At 37.9% G+C, this 15,978-nt stretch overlaps 1 protein-coding gene across 1 annotated transcript in view; it reads left to right on the forward strand.

Moving 5' to 3' along the window:
- The first annotated feature begins 309 nt into the window (after nt 1-309).
- The window catches only part of b3galt1b (UDP-Gal:betaGlcNAc beta 1,3-galactosyltransferase, polypeptide 1b), a 45,515-nt gene continuing 29,846 nt past the window's right edge, over nt 310-15,978 (forward strand). Inside the window, exon 1 of the mRNA XM_068735017.1 lies at nt 310-363. The gene's annotated coding sequence lies outside the window, so the exon portion shown is untranslated. The remainder of the gene's footprint in view (nt 364-15,978) is intronic.

The raw sequence follows: 15,978 nt of genomic DNA on the forward strand, positions 1-15,978 counted from the left end.
TGTTTGGCTCATCCCACTATTCTGTGTGCGCATGATTTCTCAGCTGGACAGGACGGGAGCTCAATGTGTGAAACAGTTTGCAGGAGTTGACGGTAAATTCTCCCACAGCGTCAATCTACCTTGCTGCCACTGTCTGCGTGCAGCCCTCACGTTCTCCCTTTGAGTGGATTGGTAAGGGATCCCTCGGATTACATTCTGATTGGTCGGCTCTAGCTCGTCAGGCGATACGTCAGCCCGGTTGCACTAACCATCACGCTCCCCCCCCCTCCGCATCGTCGAATAACAGTGCTTTAGGATGCTGGAGCGGAGCAGTAGCGTATCATCAGGACCAGAAGTGTGAGTGGGATGAAGACACTGAGTGAGGTAGGCATATCAAGGATGCTTTCTGTCTTCTAATGGCGTGTGCGATGCAGGTCGAGCTTCACTTATCTCGCGGAATGCAGTGCAATGTGGTGCTTCTACTTTTTCTCGTAATTTCTGCATTGTTTGTAGATTCGCCTATCCGCAGATAATCATCGGTCCTCCCTCATTTCCTTGTGCTCGTCGCGGGTTTTGCGAGTGTCCCGGTTATTGTGGGGCTTTGATCTCTGCCTTGCGGTTTTAACAGTCTGGGTCTTTAGTGATGCAGCTACTTTATGCTCAATCCCCGTTGAGCACACACTGATCTCCATCCTATTTACACGGGCTGTTACCTCTGCACTTGCGGTTAGAAATGCGTAGGTTGTCCAGGACGATGGGAGGTGCAGGTGGCCAAGTTACACAGTAGCACATCAAACTTTAAACACATATTTTATTAATTTTAATGTCTTTTATCATCCCTCTTTTGCAGAGTGCTCGAGTCGAACCTCTTAAAATATGATTAACTCACTCGTGTTTCACTCTAACATCTCTCCAACTGCATATGTATGATCCTGACTGTTTTTGCATTTGTGTATTTCGGCCCTGAGTGTGTGTGTGTGTGTGTGTGTGTGTGTGTGTGTGTGTGTGTGTGTGTGTGTGTGTGTGTGTGTTCGTGCAAGTGTGTAAAACGAGTGGAAAAAATGTATTGCCCCCCTAGAGATTGATAAAGTAATTCAAAAAGTAGCCTTGTATTTGGCTTGACTGGTGAATATTAACATATGAGTTAGAGAGATCATTCACTAAAGGAAATGCTCCTTCCCTCAATTGTTAGCTTGCAAAATATTATTTTTGTATTAATTAATTATTATGTATTGTAGATCAATAATAAACAATGCTCAGTGAGTGAGACTCTTATGCTCAGTTGCAATATTAGCCCACTAAAACATGGAAAATTACAAATGCTGTGACGCTTTCTACTCACGTTAGATGATGATGATGATGTTTGGTCTTCACAGTGGGAACTTGTTTTGTATCCTTATTATTTATTGTGGTACATGAAAATGTACTGTACATATATCTTAAGATATGGAAGCCTGGGTTAAAATGTGCATGATCTAAAAGACATTTAAAAATCACTTTTAGCATATTTTAGTTTATCACATACCCAACTTTATTTACTCATTATTGCTATCTGACTCCAGCCATTCTTCCGGTTATTTAACCATTTACTGTATACGGCAAACAATTTGATGCAAATAATTGGAATAGCTTTAAATGTCATGAGCAAGCTATCTATTGGAGCTTTTTTTTTTTTTTTCTTGCTGCCATTACTTGGACATTTTAGATCAATATCTGGATCAAACACTAATCCCCTTCTCGTTCAACCACACGATGGTTTTCATTACGTGTCCATCTGCTGGTACGGTGAGTAACATTCTGTGCCAGACTGCCTGTGTGTCCGGAAACATCTTTATATTTATTTTGTTTGCTGCAGAGCTTTAGCTAATACTGTAACTCCAATGTCCATGTCTGTGTCCTGCTTGCTTTGACTGCTCTCACTAATCACATTTCTGCAAGGTGTAATTAGTCTAGGGAGTCTAAAGCCTTAATCCCTGGTTTAAGTGTACGGGATCTTTGCTTAATCAGTGTTGCTTCCCTTGTTACACTGGTCTCATAATCAGCATTTATTTAGGTGTTTGTTAATTTATTTTGTATGCAGCTTTTGTTTTGAATTAATGACAGCAGCAAGTAAAACCTTATTCTGTACTTATAATGCCATAATGTTACACAATGCATCCTGTCCATATAGGTCTATAATGGATATTGTATCAAGTCAAGACATTAGTGCAACATTCACTTTTCCAAAACCGCCTGGGCATTGGCTTGCTAATAATAGGTTCACATGTGCACAGCTTTTTTTCTTCTGGCAGCTCTTTCTCTTCTCTAAAAGCACAGTCTGACACATTCTTTACTTACAGATGTATAACACCTCCAGACCTATTTGAGAATGGCAAAATGCCAGTATGTATGGCAACAACTTCGATAGAACTTCTCCTCTCCACCCTCACAATCACGCACAAAATGCAGCCTATATGGAAGCCCATTCTTGTGATAAAAAAAGAGCCTGTAAGTCATTATAATGAGAAACTCTCAAACTAATGAGTTAGCATCTCAAAATAACGACTTAGTATCTCAAAATAATGACTTAGAATCTAAAATTCATGAGAAACTTTCTTAATATTTGAAATTAGTATCTCAAAATAATGACTTAGTACCTCAAACTAATGACAAACGTTGATATTTTGACTTAAGCTCAACACCACAAAGTACTTGTTCTAATTTTCTGTCACTGCTATCACAAAAGAGCAAGCAGTGATTGTACAAATGATCAAATGTAGTAAAATGATGCTACGTTGTTCTAGGTAGATGCAAGATATTATCCAGAGTAACGCTAAGGATAGCAGGCGCCATGTGGGCGGCTGACCATTCTCTGCCAGATGCCTTTACGTTTCTGACACATTTGATTGGCGTTAATCTGGATAATATCGTGTAGGCCTAGAACAACACAATTTTTTAATTATATTTATCATTTGAACAAGTAGATGCATGATGCCTTCAAGCATGAAGCTCACATATAATTCTAGCTTGGTGCCGAAAGCACTACATCTGCTTGCTCTACATCAGCTCTCCGACACCAAAACCATGCTTGCCCTTTTCTGATGGCAATGACAGAAAGCTAGCTAGTGCACGTCCTTTGTGCTGGTAGGCCAAAGTCAAAATATTGAGAAAGTTTCTCATTATTTTACGATGCTAAGTTAAATATTCAGAACGTTTTCTTTTTTTCATCACAGTGGCAGAAATGGGCTTCCATAGGAGGCCCTACATGGCAGCTAACAATATATAATAAGAGCAGAGATCCTTTTTAAAAACTCAAGTCATACTATATCACAGTGAATAATACTGAAAAGTGTATGCCTTTTCCTTTGAACCAAACTCAAATGTGTCTGAAAAAAATTCCTCATACACATATCAACAAAACGTGCTGTTGATATGCAATTTAGTACGTGAAAGTATTAGTATGTATACATTTTGGATGGAAATATCAATCAAGTCATTTGCTCCATCATTTTAATAACAACCCAGTCAAGCTACATTTTCAAAACTATGACAAGGTTGTCAAACGCATCAGAACTTTAAAATTCCAAAGTCCATATTTAATATTTAAGAATGATTTATTATTTAGAAAATACAAAGCCGAGCAGTTGCCTCTTATCTTGCTGTATGGAGGGTGACTTATCCTCTGTTTAGTCTTTGGAGGAGGCAAGCTTCAATGTTGTGTTCTATTGTTTGCTCTTCTCCACAAGTGCAGTGGGATTGAGCTGCTGCTCCATAACAGACTGGCCAAGCAGGGTCTGTGGCAGGTCCTGAATCTGTTGAGGATTGACCGCCGTCTTATTGTGAGGATGGTGCCAGGGACTTGTTTAGTGGAGTCTGACACCAGATGGTAGTTTGGGACTTGCTTGGACTTCAATTCGTTGTCACAAACCGATTGGTAATGTCGGCTGGTGGAGTTTTTGTCCCAATTGGTCGTCTAGATGGGAGACGAACAGTAGATTGACCTTTTGGAGCATCCTTTGAGTAGGTGCGACTCGTCATTGAGTGTGTGTGTGTGTGTGTGTGTGTGTGTGTGTGTGTGTGTGTTGTGTTTGCTACCTCCCATTTTAGCCTGCAAGCTTACAAAGTAGGTTGTTTATGGACTTCACCTTCGCCGCCGTTCCTTTCAGATGTGCCTTAGGACAGAGGCCTATCGAGGGTCAGTCCCAGATAGGTTGGGTTGCCGTGTTTCAGCTTAAGTCTGCTCAGTTAAATGTTTAGCTTTTGGAGGTGAATACACAGCAAACTGTTTTTGCTAGGCTTGGTTTATATTTAAGAATGATTATTTCAAGACATTATTTGTAGAACGTATAGAAACAACTTGAACAGCGCTACAGTACAGAGTGAGTCCCAGCTTCATACTAAGCTAATATTATATGAACTATAATTTTTTGGCTTCTCAGGTTGAAGTAAGACAGATAAATGCTACACAATTGCTAACAACATACTCAAAATAATCATAAAATTGCTATTTGTTCAATTCTAACATGTGCAATAAAAGTCACATAACAGAGTGAGGGAGATGTGTCAATTAAAGTGTGTACAGTACGCGCGCCCATAGTCCTGATAAAAGGTTTAATCAGCCAAAATAACTGAAAATACATGTGTGATTGTACAGAACCTGTAGCTGTTCATCAGTCATGTGAAACAGCAGAGAAGCTATTGTAGACCAGTGGGTATATAGCTCCTAAAGCTGCTGGGCATTCCTCAGAAGTTGTACAATTTGGTTGTGCATGTTGAAATTGTATGCATTTGTGAATATGCTACATTATGACTTTGTGTATTTTCATATTGCAGCATTTCCCAGGTTGTAATGGTCCAGTATCCTTTAATTCCCTACCCTAATGTGCAATAAAAGGCATCGTTTATATGATATGGGGCTTTTCCCATCAGAATATAGATCGATATGGTTGGCTTATAGACATTAGGAAAATGCTCCGTTGGTAACAGTGCTTGTTTTATGATTTTGTTTGATGATACGCAGCTGTAGACTATTTTCATATGACATGCTGTGTTTTTAATGTTGTAGCTTGGTATCTAATGCAACTAACAATCATTTTCATTGTTGATTAATTTAACAATTGTTTTGTCAATTTAATGCTAGGAAATTGTGTAATATTATTTGAAAAGTCATAGGTGACATTTTTAATTTAATTTTTTCTTCAGACCAACAATCCAAACCCCCAAAATATTCACATTACTACCAGACAGATAAGACAATGGAAAAACACTTAAACAATGAATTGATTAAAGACTGTTCCATACATATTGAATAGGATTGTAATTTGCAGAGTCAGATCAACATTATCAGTTATCAGAGACATATATAGGCTTGTTCATATTGATTATCAGATAGTGAGCTTCAGGCAATGTGCAAATAGTTTATATTGTTTTATTGTAAAATGTGGCATACAGACAAATTCAAAACCAAATTTTTATTTCAATGACCCTGCCCCATCATGTGGGTGGAGGAAGAAGGAAGCAATAGGAGAGGTATGCATGCACAGGGTTGGGGGAGAAGTGGGAGGGATGATAGGTAGAATGAGAGGATGAATGGATATGAATAGGGATGGATGAAGTTGGAAGGTGCAAGGGTAAATGCCTAGGCAAGAGAGGATGGGTATAAATAGGCTTGACAGGTGATAAGAAGTGGTCGAGGTGAGGCCTGCTCCTGAAACAGAATAAAAGTCAGATATACAGTATATGTCCAGTTTGTGATGCAGAATGAAATCTTTGAATGTTGTTTACTACAAGCTGCTTGCTCTTATACTGAAGAACATCTTAAGAGCTTTTCCTCCTGGGAAAATACCCAAAATGGTTCAGAAGTGATGATTAGTCCTCTTGCCAAATTATCAGTTGGCATTAAAACTATGATACAGCCTTTTCTGTGTCTTGAAGAACGCCAGGCGATTGCAGCCTCCTCCCACTTCATATAAGACCCACTTAAACAGGCCTTCCAGTAATACAGATGTTTTGTTCAGTTTCTCAAACTGAACAAAACATCTGCAAATACAAAACATAATGTTTTCAAGGTCCTTTCCCACCCTGCAACAATGTTATATCCTGTTGGAGTCTGATCCTCCTACATACACACACACATACTGTAATTACTTTATATTCAATCTTGTACATGACTCTGGAGCAGCCTCCAGTTGTAGTTAGTTATGTTTTTCTTATTAATAATTAGACTCTTCTCATTCATAAGAATGCAGTGAGAACTATATAAAACATCACAATTTGAAATGTGATTTTGTATATATTCTGTTGATTTCATTCGGTCTTATGGCCTTTGATTTATTCTGCCATTGCTGTGTCATAAAAATAAGAATAATTATATTAATTAGTATTAATAAAAAATTGCAACATTTCAGGAATAATACAAATAAAGTTAAAACAAAATTCACTACCCATATTTGCAGCATGCAAACAGGTTTACATTTTAAATAAATACAATTAGTACTTACAATAAGACACAGTTTTGAACTGACTTTATATTTGTTCACACATTTATGCATTCAGTATTCAGTGCCATTGAGTAACAATTCCAGCCCGTGACTGCTTTTTCCCTACCTTATTAGAGGGATGAGTGTGAACTGCAGCTTGTTGTAGTTTGACTTGATTTCCCCAGTGACCAGCAGACCAACCCATTTTATTGCTGTGACAAAAAGGGGCAATGGACAAGTTCTGGAGGAGCCATGACCCTCAAATGACAAAGCAGCATTTAACAACGGCCCTTCTCCTGCCATGAGCTAGGATCTTGTCTCCTATGATTTTAATTGAAGCATATAAGCATTGTCTTTTCTGCAAGAAAAACAGAGGAGCAGTTATAGCTCTCTTGTTTAAAGGTAACAGGTGATATTTTGTAGTATTTTTGACTCCTTTGTGAAAAACTGTTATTTTGCCTCTAAAATACAGTGTAGACAGACTAAGTCATCTAAATCTATGGTTCTCTTTTATTTTGTTTAATTTAAATGTGTGTAACAGAGTTAAAGAAAAGTGCTATTAGATTTCTGTTTAATTAATGAATTAATGAAATTACATTTTTGGTTAATGCCTTATAGAGAAAATAATATAATAATAAATGACAATGGTAATGCTAATAGACAAAACTTTAAGTCAATGTTTATTATTGCCCACTCTGTCACTGCTGCTATATTTGACTCATAGATTTTGCTTATGGCTGTTTTGTGTAGAGCTGGTACAGTAAGATACTCTGTAGTCTACCATAACAGAGCTGTGTTGTAATCCTTAACGTAATGCTCTCTGACTGACAGTCTGTCTCAGTCAGCTGAGCAACTTCATAGTGAGTCAGTAACAGACTTTGAGCTCAACCCAAATCTGATTTATTTTCCTCACGCTTCTACGATTCTGAATGTCTCAAAAACCAAATTGTACATTCTGAGGTAACAAATGGCTCTCTTAGGGAGAAATGGGCCAACGCAGAAATCTATGCAGAAATAGAAACATCTTTCTCTACCTGCAAATAAAAAGAAAAAAAAACAAAAGGGTAAAATGAAAAAATTTGATAAATAAGATATAAGCAGCCATCTAGAACTGAATTATGTTATACATAGCTGCACTATAAATATGTATGTTGTTATACCTGTGATATTAAGAGATTCATTTTCTACACTATTTAACCTTCATTTTGCCAGCACATCAAAATTGTTTGTATGTGTTTATAATTGCAGATCAGTAAAGTGAATGTGTAAAAGGTGCAAGTTTGTTGTCTTGGTTTGGTTCAACACTGAATGTTTAATATTGATCTTACATATAATTACAGTAGACTTCTGTTAGATAAATGCACAATTTATTCTGATGCAGTGTGTGATTTTTCAAACTCCCACTGAAGTCCCAATGCTGTACACACTGTCTGGCAGTACTCAGCTGAATATGCAATAAGGTACACTAGTATTAGCAAACGTTTTCACTCATTACATCATCCCTGCCCATCCTGATTTCACTGGCTTTGGTTTATCCTGCTTCATTTTACAGCGCAGATTATTGGCATATTTGTAGCCACATGAAAAATTATAAGTCTGTTCTTCTATTTAGTGCCACATTTTTTTTGCCAAGTAATTGATTATTGAGTATTAACTGAACTGAATTTCAGGTCTCATTCATTAAAGAAATTTAACAGAAATACTATACATTGCTTTTTCCACAGGTTTGTGCTATTGCCAGAAGGCAAAATGCAAAAAAAGCACACAAATTGTTATTAATTAATTAAACACAATTATTGTGTCAGACACAGCTGTGCTCGTGCAACACCCTTTTAAATAACAGAATGCGGGGCTTAACTTCACATGTATAAATGTTTTTATTTGACTAGAAATGTTTTTTGCTGCTGTTACTGAGAATATAGTGTAAATTAGGAATGCTAATTTATATTTATTTTCCGGCGTAATGTCGGCAAGTATTTGGGCGACAGACAAAGAGAGGGTGTGTGTGTGATGATGAGTATGAAGTGAGTAGTAACGCTACAGCTGTGAACGTAGCAGTGAAATATGCATACAGTTTGTTTGTCGTTGAATAAATGCCTCAACTCCTCAAGACGCAAGCCAAGTTACCGAAGAGGGGCTCTGCTTCTTAAAACAACTTTGATATTTCTAAACTGTTTAACTGATAGCATTAATCTGTAAAAAAAAAAATGTATTGTTGGTTAACGGTTTAAAGGTTAATTTTGAATATCCCTACTATATATCTAACCACCTTGCATAGAAGGGATTATTTTTAAAGGCTGAGCTTTGGGTCATTAAATGTTACAGTTATCCCCTCAAGATATTACTGTCTCTCCTCCCTCAAGGTGCTGTGCATGAAGATAATATAATGTTTTACCTTCCTTTATTCCTGCAGAGTTAAGACAAATGTGAGACCATCTGTGAAAACAAAAAGTGCTAAAATGTGAAAATTCACAGGTGCTGTATACAGTATGTGCATATTATAAAGCAGGTGCAGAACATTTTTTTAGTTACTGTGCACAATGAACGCAGGACAAAAGACAAAATGTAGCAGGATGTCATGCATAAAGAAGACAACAACAACAGCAAAATGTTGAACATGTTGTGCTAGTTTACATATTATAGTTCATTTGAGTTGACAAATTGTTGGCTTGGCCTCAAGTAGAGGGCATGTGTCTTAAAAACATGCATTTGCATTACAAAAGAGAGTAAGCTTGTGCTTTTCTATATCCATATTTAAAGCTGTGTCATCTACAGCCAAAATGGCAAAACAAAACAAATCTGCCCGCAAGAACACAGAGTAGAGCGTGTCAGAGAGAGAATAAGAGTTTTCTGATCCTAGTGAAAAGTGGATTCAGTTTCTTTGTGTGTTATGTGTGGCAGTGTTCTGTGTGGTTCAGTCTTTATGATGACGTTAGTGTCAACACCATAAGCCAAGCCTCAATGCTGTGCCCTGCACTATGACTAGTGGGTCAAACGCGTCTTCTGAATCCCTCCCACTTGATCCAGGGCAGTTATCACAGAAAATATGAGGATTGATGCCTGTGATATCAATGCTATTTTCTTTCTTTCTTTCTTTCTTTCTTTCTTTCTTTCTTCTCTCTCTCTCTCTCTCTCTCTCTCTCTCTCTCTCTCTCTCTCTCTCTCTATATCTCTCTCTCTCTCTCTCTCTCTCTCTCTCTCTCTCTCTCTCTCCCTCTCTCTCTCTGGGGCACAGAGCATCAGGACAGCATGTGAAGGTGACACTGTACCAGCACCTTGCACAAAGCAGTGCACAGCCTGCCTGGAATTGATATTCCTCAAAATCCCCAGCCAATTACTGGAGTGGAGCCTCGCCGGTGACTGCAGAAAACGTGTGAGGCATAGCTCAGTAGGATGACAAGTACTTCGGTCCTGAAACGTACAGTATGATGTGCTTTAAGCGTAACATCAATTCAAACTTGTGTTTTGTTGTACAAGTGGATGGGTGTCCTGAATCTATATATCCTAAAGCACAGGAGCTGTCACTGCAGTGGCTGCTTGAAAAAGAGCTTTTAGTTGAAACTTGATTTAAATAGAAACATTTTAGCCAAAGGAATCGAGAAGACCCAACTATTCGATCATTCCCCAATGCATTCCAGCATTTCTTCACTTGTTATTCTGGCGTGCCTGTGAAAAGCTCTAGGGAAGTTGGTATTGCATTTCTTTTGCTTTTGCTTCCTAAAAACTTTTTCACCTTATCACCTTAATATTTCTATTTGATGTTTTTTTTTTTTAGCAATGTGACGACACCTTCAGATTTTCTTAAACAGCATAATTTGCTATTCCAGAGGTATTCTCTTCCTTTAGAGAAGAGAAAAGGTCGACTCCTCTGCAACTTGCCATTGGCAACATCTGTTCAGTGATATGTTGGGAGAGCTCTCCAGTTAGACGTGCTTAATGAGAAAACATGATTGAAATCAACTGAGACCAGGGATGCTATTGATTTGTTGGTTGGGGGGGGGTACAGAAAGGTAATATCATGTGTCTGAGAAAAATTATTTGTCATCCCTTCCGTTTGTTGAAGCTAGGCCTAGGCAGTGAAAGCAACTAAAGTAGACCATTTCATTTGATAAAGAAACACTGAAGCAGAGAACAAGCTTTTGAAAAAAATATGATGGTGGCATCTGATAGAGGAAGATAAATGCACATGGTTTCATCACTCCGTGTGCTGTAGCATCGTCGCAAGATTAAAGACCTTGTCTTGAAGGCTATTGAAAGCAGAATTGGGTTCATATGTTCCAGGGTGGAATGGGTGGAAGACGAGGCAGAGGGAAAGTGAGGCTTTTTTTTTAGCTTAAAGGATCTCTAGCCAAATTAAAATATCTTTTGTAAACAGGATATTTTTTTAAGTCAAATCTAGCTTTGCAGCTATTGTGGGGCTTGAGTAAAAAGCCATTTCTACAGGCTAGTAATTTATTGCAGGCAGCAGAAAATAACTTTGATGGATCAAAGAATTATTCATTTATATATTCGTCACATTGAAATGTAAAAAATGCATGAATACGTCTAAGGCCAATTGGAGGAAATGATGTAAAAAGCTATTTGACAGGGAAAACAAAACAGTATTTTGAAGAACTGTCAGTTAAACATTGCACATTACGTTTTCCTATTCAGGAGTTTTTTACACAAAGAAGCTTTGGAACATTTACTACAGAATTCCTTCACACATGACAGGACTGTCTAGATACGTACTACAGATAAAAGCATATGTTTAAATATATCACAGGATTTTATGAACGTTAAAAGTATGTCATTCATACATGGAAGAAACAGCTTCACAACTTATAACAATGACTTACAGCAATAATTAAGTTTATGCTTGTAGCAGGTCATAGGATTTTATCAAATCAAACTTTGATATTTGAATATGTTGAGTTCTCAAAACATCATGCATAATCGATAAGGCTACCTATCCCCCAGATATGCACATCCTGGTGGAGATGATAGTGACAATAACAAGTTAACATTACCATAAAGCCCTGTTTTAGGGCACCTCTTTTGCTCCAGTTTGATAAGATGTTCCTCCAGCAATATGTCACCTTTTGAGATGTTGAAAGACAACTTTGACCTACGACTAGCTGTTTCTCTCGGTTTCTCAAGTTTAACATGGATTGGACCGATCTGCACTGAGCACACATCTCAACTAACTTACATTAAAGATTCTTTTTTTTTAATGTAGTTTACTTCTTTAGTTCAACCGATTCCATAAAGTTAGAGTTGGAATTGGAATTTTGTTTAGAAATGTTATGCTAGGCCACTGTTCAAGAAACAATATTCCAGTTAGCTGGTTTAATTGAAAAAAGATTCAGAGCAATAATATTCTTTTCAGAATACTGAAAGAATATTATTGCTCTGAATCTTTTGAAATCCTGTGCCAGCCATATTAATCTGAACGGGTCCCAGTGTGATCTTAAAGTATGGGTGTAAGAGACACGGTGAGTTTTTTCTCCATTCCTGTGTTTGGTTTATTCGGCATCACACACTAAATCACCAGCTATCCTTTGGTTGCAGCAATGGAGGTTGCCAGTTCAATGTATCTGAACTCTGAGTGCAGCCAGCCCCTAAAGGAGAGTGCTTTCGATTGCTCATGAAGTCCATAATAGAATATAAATGACCTTTCTTTTCTCACACAATGTAATAATTGTGCATGTGGTGAGTTTAGTTCATCGTCTTAGTTGCAGATAACACGTTTTGATGAGGCACTTATGTATCATGCCGAGTAGATATTACTATGAGCAGGAGAAACAATTCATGCTTTCTTTAGTGTGGGAGCTCCCTTTTAAGATGCTGCAAATATTCTCTCTACCTTTTTAGCATCCATTATCTTGATTAACTCAAATAGAAAAAAATGTGTTATTTCTTAATGTCCTGATTTGTAGTGTTTCCTGTCTGTTTGACCTGCTTTTCCTTTGCAAACAAAGCAACACGTTTGGTGTACAACATCACTCCAGTCAGAGACTGCAGCGGGCCGCACTGCTGCCTCTGTGTTGATACACTTAAATCTTGCGTACAACGTGGAAACGTTTTCATTAAATTGAGGCTACAAATTACTATCTTATGCGCACAAGCTAATCAAAATGTGGGAACGATTTAATTAAACTGAGGAAAAAAATTATGTCTGGTGCATGCAAATAAAATTGTAAATTGTGGCCTCAATATACATATCTTTTTCTCTATGGCCACTCCCGAGCTCCGTACTGCAGTGAAACGTTTGATTGAAAATAGATTTTCAGTAAATGGGAAATTTCTTATGGTGCTCTGTTATGATGTAGATGCTTCTGCACAGGGAAGTCGATCTTAATGTATCATGCAAGCAGTCTATTTCTGTGACCGGAAAAATGAGATCTATAGGAGATGCTGGACACTTAAATCACAGCACTCTGTATCAACCGGGCTACTTTGAAACCCAGAACCAGCAGGGCTTTGTATAAATCTGTAGTGTCTGAGCCAGTAAATTGCACTGGATAAGTTGTTGTAGGTATAACCAAGATGAGGATAATGTGGTGGAAAACTGCCTTCACCTGATACAGCTTCCTCATTAGCATGGCCTTGTCTGTTCCAGAGGTTATGGACTCATATTGTGTAAGGCAAGTTATGACATGATGTCTGTGAGACCACCATGAAACAAGCTTCCAGACAATCGAGGTCCAGGGAAGGAAAAGCAGTGAGGAAACGAAAGGTTCGTGCTTTACCTTCAGTCGGACTGACAGTTAGAATAATACAAAACAATGAAAAGCAATAAGTGCGCTAACAAAACACCTCTAATAAAACATGGCAAATACACTTTTAAATGGTGTTATAAGCAGCCCATAAATGGGTGGCTACAAAATGTAACAATGAACTCAACTTATTTATGGTGGATTTACTAATCTATAATATATGAGTGCTTGTTTTCAGCACCATGGTGCCGTGCTGTTGATTATCATATGAACTGGAAGTACACACATCATGTTCCTTGTTGTTCCATACCATCGTTCCCTGTAAGCGCCACTAATGATGTCTGACGGGGACAGGTTGAAAGATAAAGGTTAATCACTCTGTGTCCAAGTGCTCAAAGACATGAATCCTTTCTGCAGTGTCGTCCTTTGTATTCTGAAAGAGTACCTGCGGCTCCTCGTTTCCCTCTGTAATTGCTTTGTAGAAGGGCAATGTTTCAGGACAAAGTATAGATAAAGGCTTTTTTTGTTGTGTTTGTACTGGCCTCGGCATAAAAGGCATTTGCTCACAAAGGTGTCAAATTATTTTTCATGCTCATTAAGTATTTTTGCCACTACTGCCTTATTATGGATTGGATGCTGTCCTTTTCAATAAATATGCTGTAAAATGTCACAAATACAGTTTTTTACATTACAAGATACTTTCTCAAGTGTACTAACCGACATTGAAAAAGCTTAGTAACCCTGCAGTGTTATCAATGTTGAAATGTACTGAAAAGTAGTCAAGAGGATATTAAATGATATAGACCAATATAGTAGGTTGAAATGAACACAAACACAACATTCATTTCTATGTTTTAAGTTTGTTACATGCAGAGAAAACCTTCACATACACATATTTGTTCTATTGCTTTATGTGCTGTGTGTTCCAACCAATAATCCCTGTTTGATTAATTATCGTAATATTAAGTCTGTGGTGGAACCTTTGTTTTATTTGAACTGGAAATTATAAGCACATATTGAAGTAGATGTGGAAATAACAGATCACTTTGCTAATTTGGAGCATGAAGATTTGTAGTAATAGACTACTTAGTCTACTTTTTTTTTTACTAAGCTAAATGTCATAAGGCTCAACGTTGAGCAATGACACTGACTGTCTTCAGTTTAGTAGTTCAATCAGCTAGTCCAAGCTGTCAATTTTGGTGGGTCTGGTAAAATCTTTAAAAAAAATATTCATCACTTGCAATTGTCACTAAAAAGCTCACTATGCCCAGCAGTATTTACCATTCAAATTGCAAAACCTCAATATGAAAAGAGAACAACCTGGTTGTAGTGTTTCCTCTTATATAGCCATTGAATACCAGGTTGTTTCTGTGAGGCTTTCTTCCATGGCGCTGTTGAAAATGATCAGCGACGCAAATGTTGTGTTGTGTAGTAAACCTGAAAAGCAGTGGGGTTTTTTCCTGCTTCAACATCATGGTTACACTCAGTTGAAAATAATCAACTCAGAACACTATGACTGAATTGTGATAGACCTACATAAGGTAAAAAGTTGCACAGCGAAAGACAATTGTGCATCTGTCGGGTTCGAGTGTGTGTCAGTGTTTGTGTGGGTGTTGGGTTAGAGAGAGAGAGGCGAGTGTGCTGTGTGGATTCTGTTGCAGGGCATAGCGTGGTTGTGAGAAGCGTTATTGTTGACGATATTAGCCTTGGTGATGTGTGTGCAAGGTGTGTATAGCCTAGTGGATTTCCTTTGTTTGCATCCGTGGAATCTTGTAGGCTATATTTCATATTGAGTCTGTGTAAGACTTCAGCATAACACTGGAGCACTTGGTAGGGGGGGCCGCCGGATTGCCCCCGGATATTTTGCGCTGAGTATCCATTGGTAAAGATTTGTTCGTACATGTACTGAACACCCCCTAAAGGAAAGTGAAGTTTAGAATACAATTCTGTTTAAAATAAAAAAGAACTAAGTCTCCATCTTTCTCATATCTTAGAACAAAGAGTTCACATTAAAGCACCAGTTCAGCAGCCCTTAGATAGTGCCTTTTAGGTTTGACTGTACAAATTTTTAGAAGCTAGTAGTGAACAAAGCCCAACTGCTCCATTTGCCACTGGCCTTTATCTAGAAGCCTCACTTTGCAGCTTAGATGGACCACCACTGGCTTTGGGGAAACTTTGTTTGCCTCGATCGTGGTTTGTAACTTGGGTAAGATTGCTCTATTTGAGCTGGCCCCAGATTGTTTTTTTGTTTTTTGCTGTAATCGTTTATTTTCTTATTATTTTATGCAAATGTCTTCTTTATCTTCCTAATCTAGTGTTGGATGCACAGTAAATGTCGTCTGGGATGAGCTTGTGATTTGGGGATATATAAATAAAATCGACTCAATGTGACTTGCTGCAACACATGAGAACAAGAGAAGCGAGGTAAACAAAGCTGAACTATACAGTGATAGCACAGCGTTTGTTGAGGGCACATTCTTGCTCACAAATTTGTTTTTAGACTGCTTTTCTCTTAATGGGAGTTTGGCCTTGAAGAAACGTGAATAAACATTCACCCGAAACATAGACTGTTCTTCTGTCTTTGCCTTTTCTACTCTGATGTTCCACCAACCTCCAACAAAACATGATGTGAGATTAAAGGGGATGTAGTAATACCATTTATAACTGAGGGAACTGACTTTTAGCAAATGCGTCAGCCAACCCTCTGGTTTTGATGTTAGAAAGTACCAGAAAACGTTGTTCTAAATCTTAATTTCACACATTGAGGCACAGTGGAGCCAATAGCTTTATATAACATGCCACATATGATCTACTTACATGATAATACTGCACCAAATGCTCTC

Source organism: Cebidichthys violaceus, unplaced genomic scaffold (assembly GCF_023349555.1).
Source record: "Cebidichthys violaceus isolate CVI_PGR_0920_01 unplaced genomic scaffold, fCebVio1.0.p SCAF_11, whole genome shotgun sequence".
In the NCBI taxonomy this organism is placed as follows: Eukaryota; Metazoa; Chordata; class Actinopteri; order Perciformes; family Stichaeidae; genus Cebidichthys; species Cebidichthys violaceus.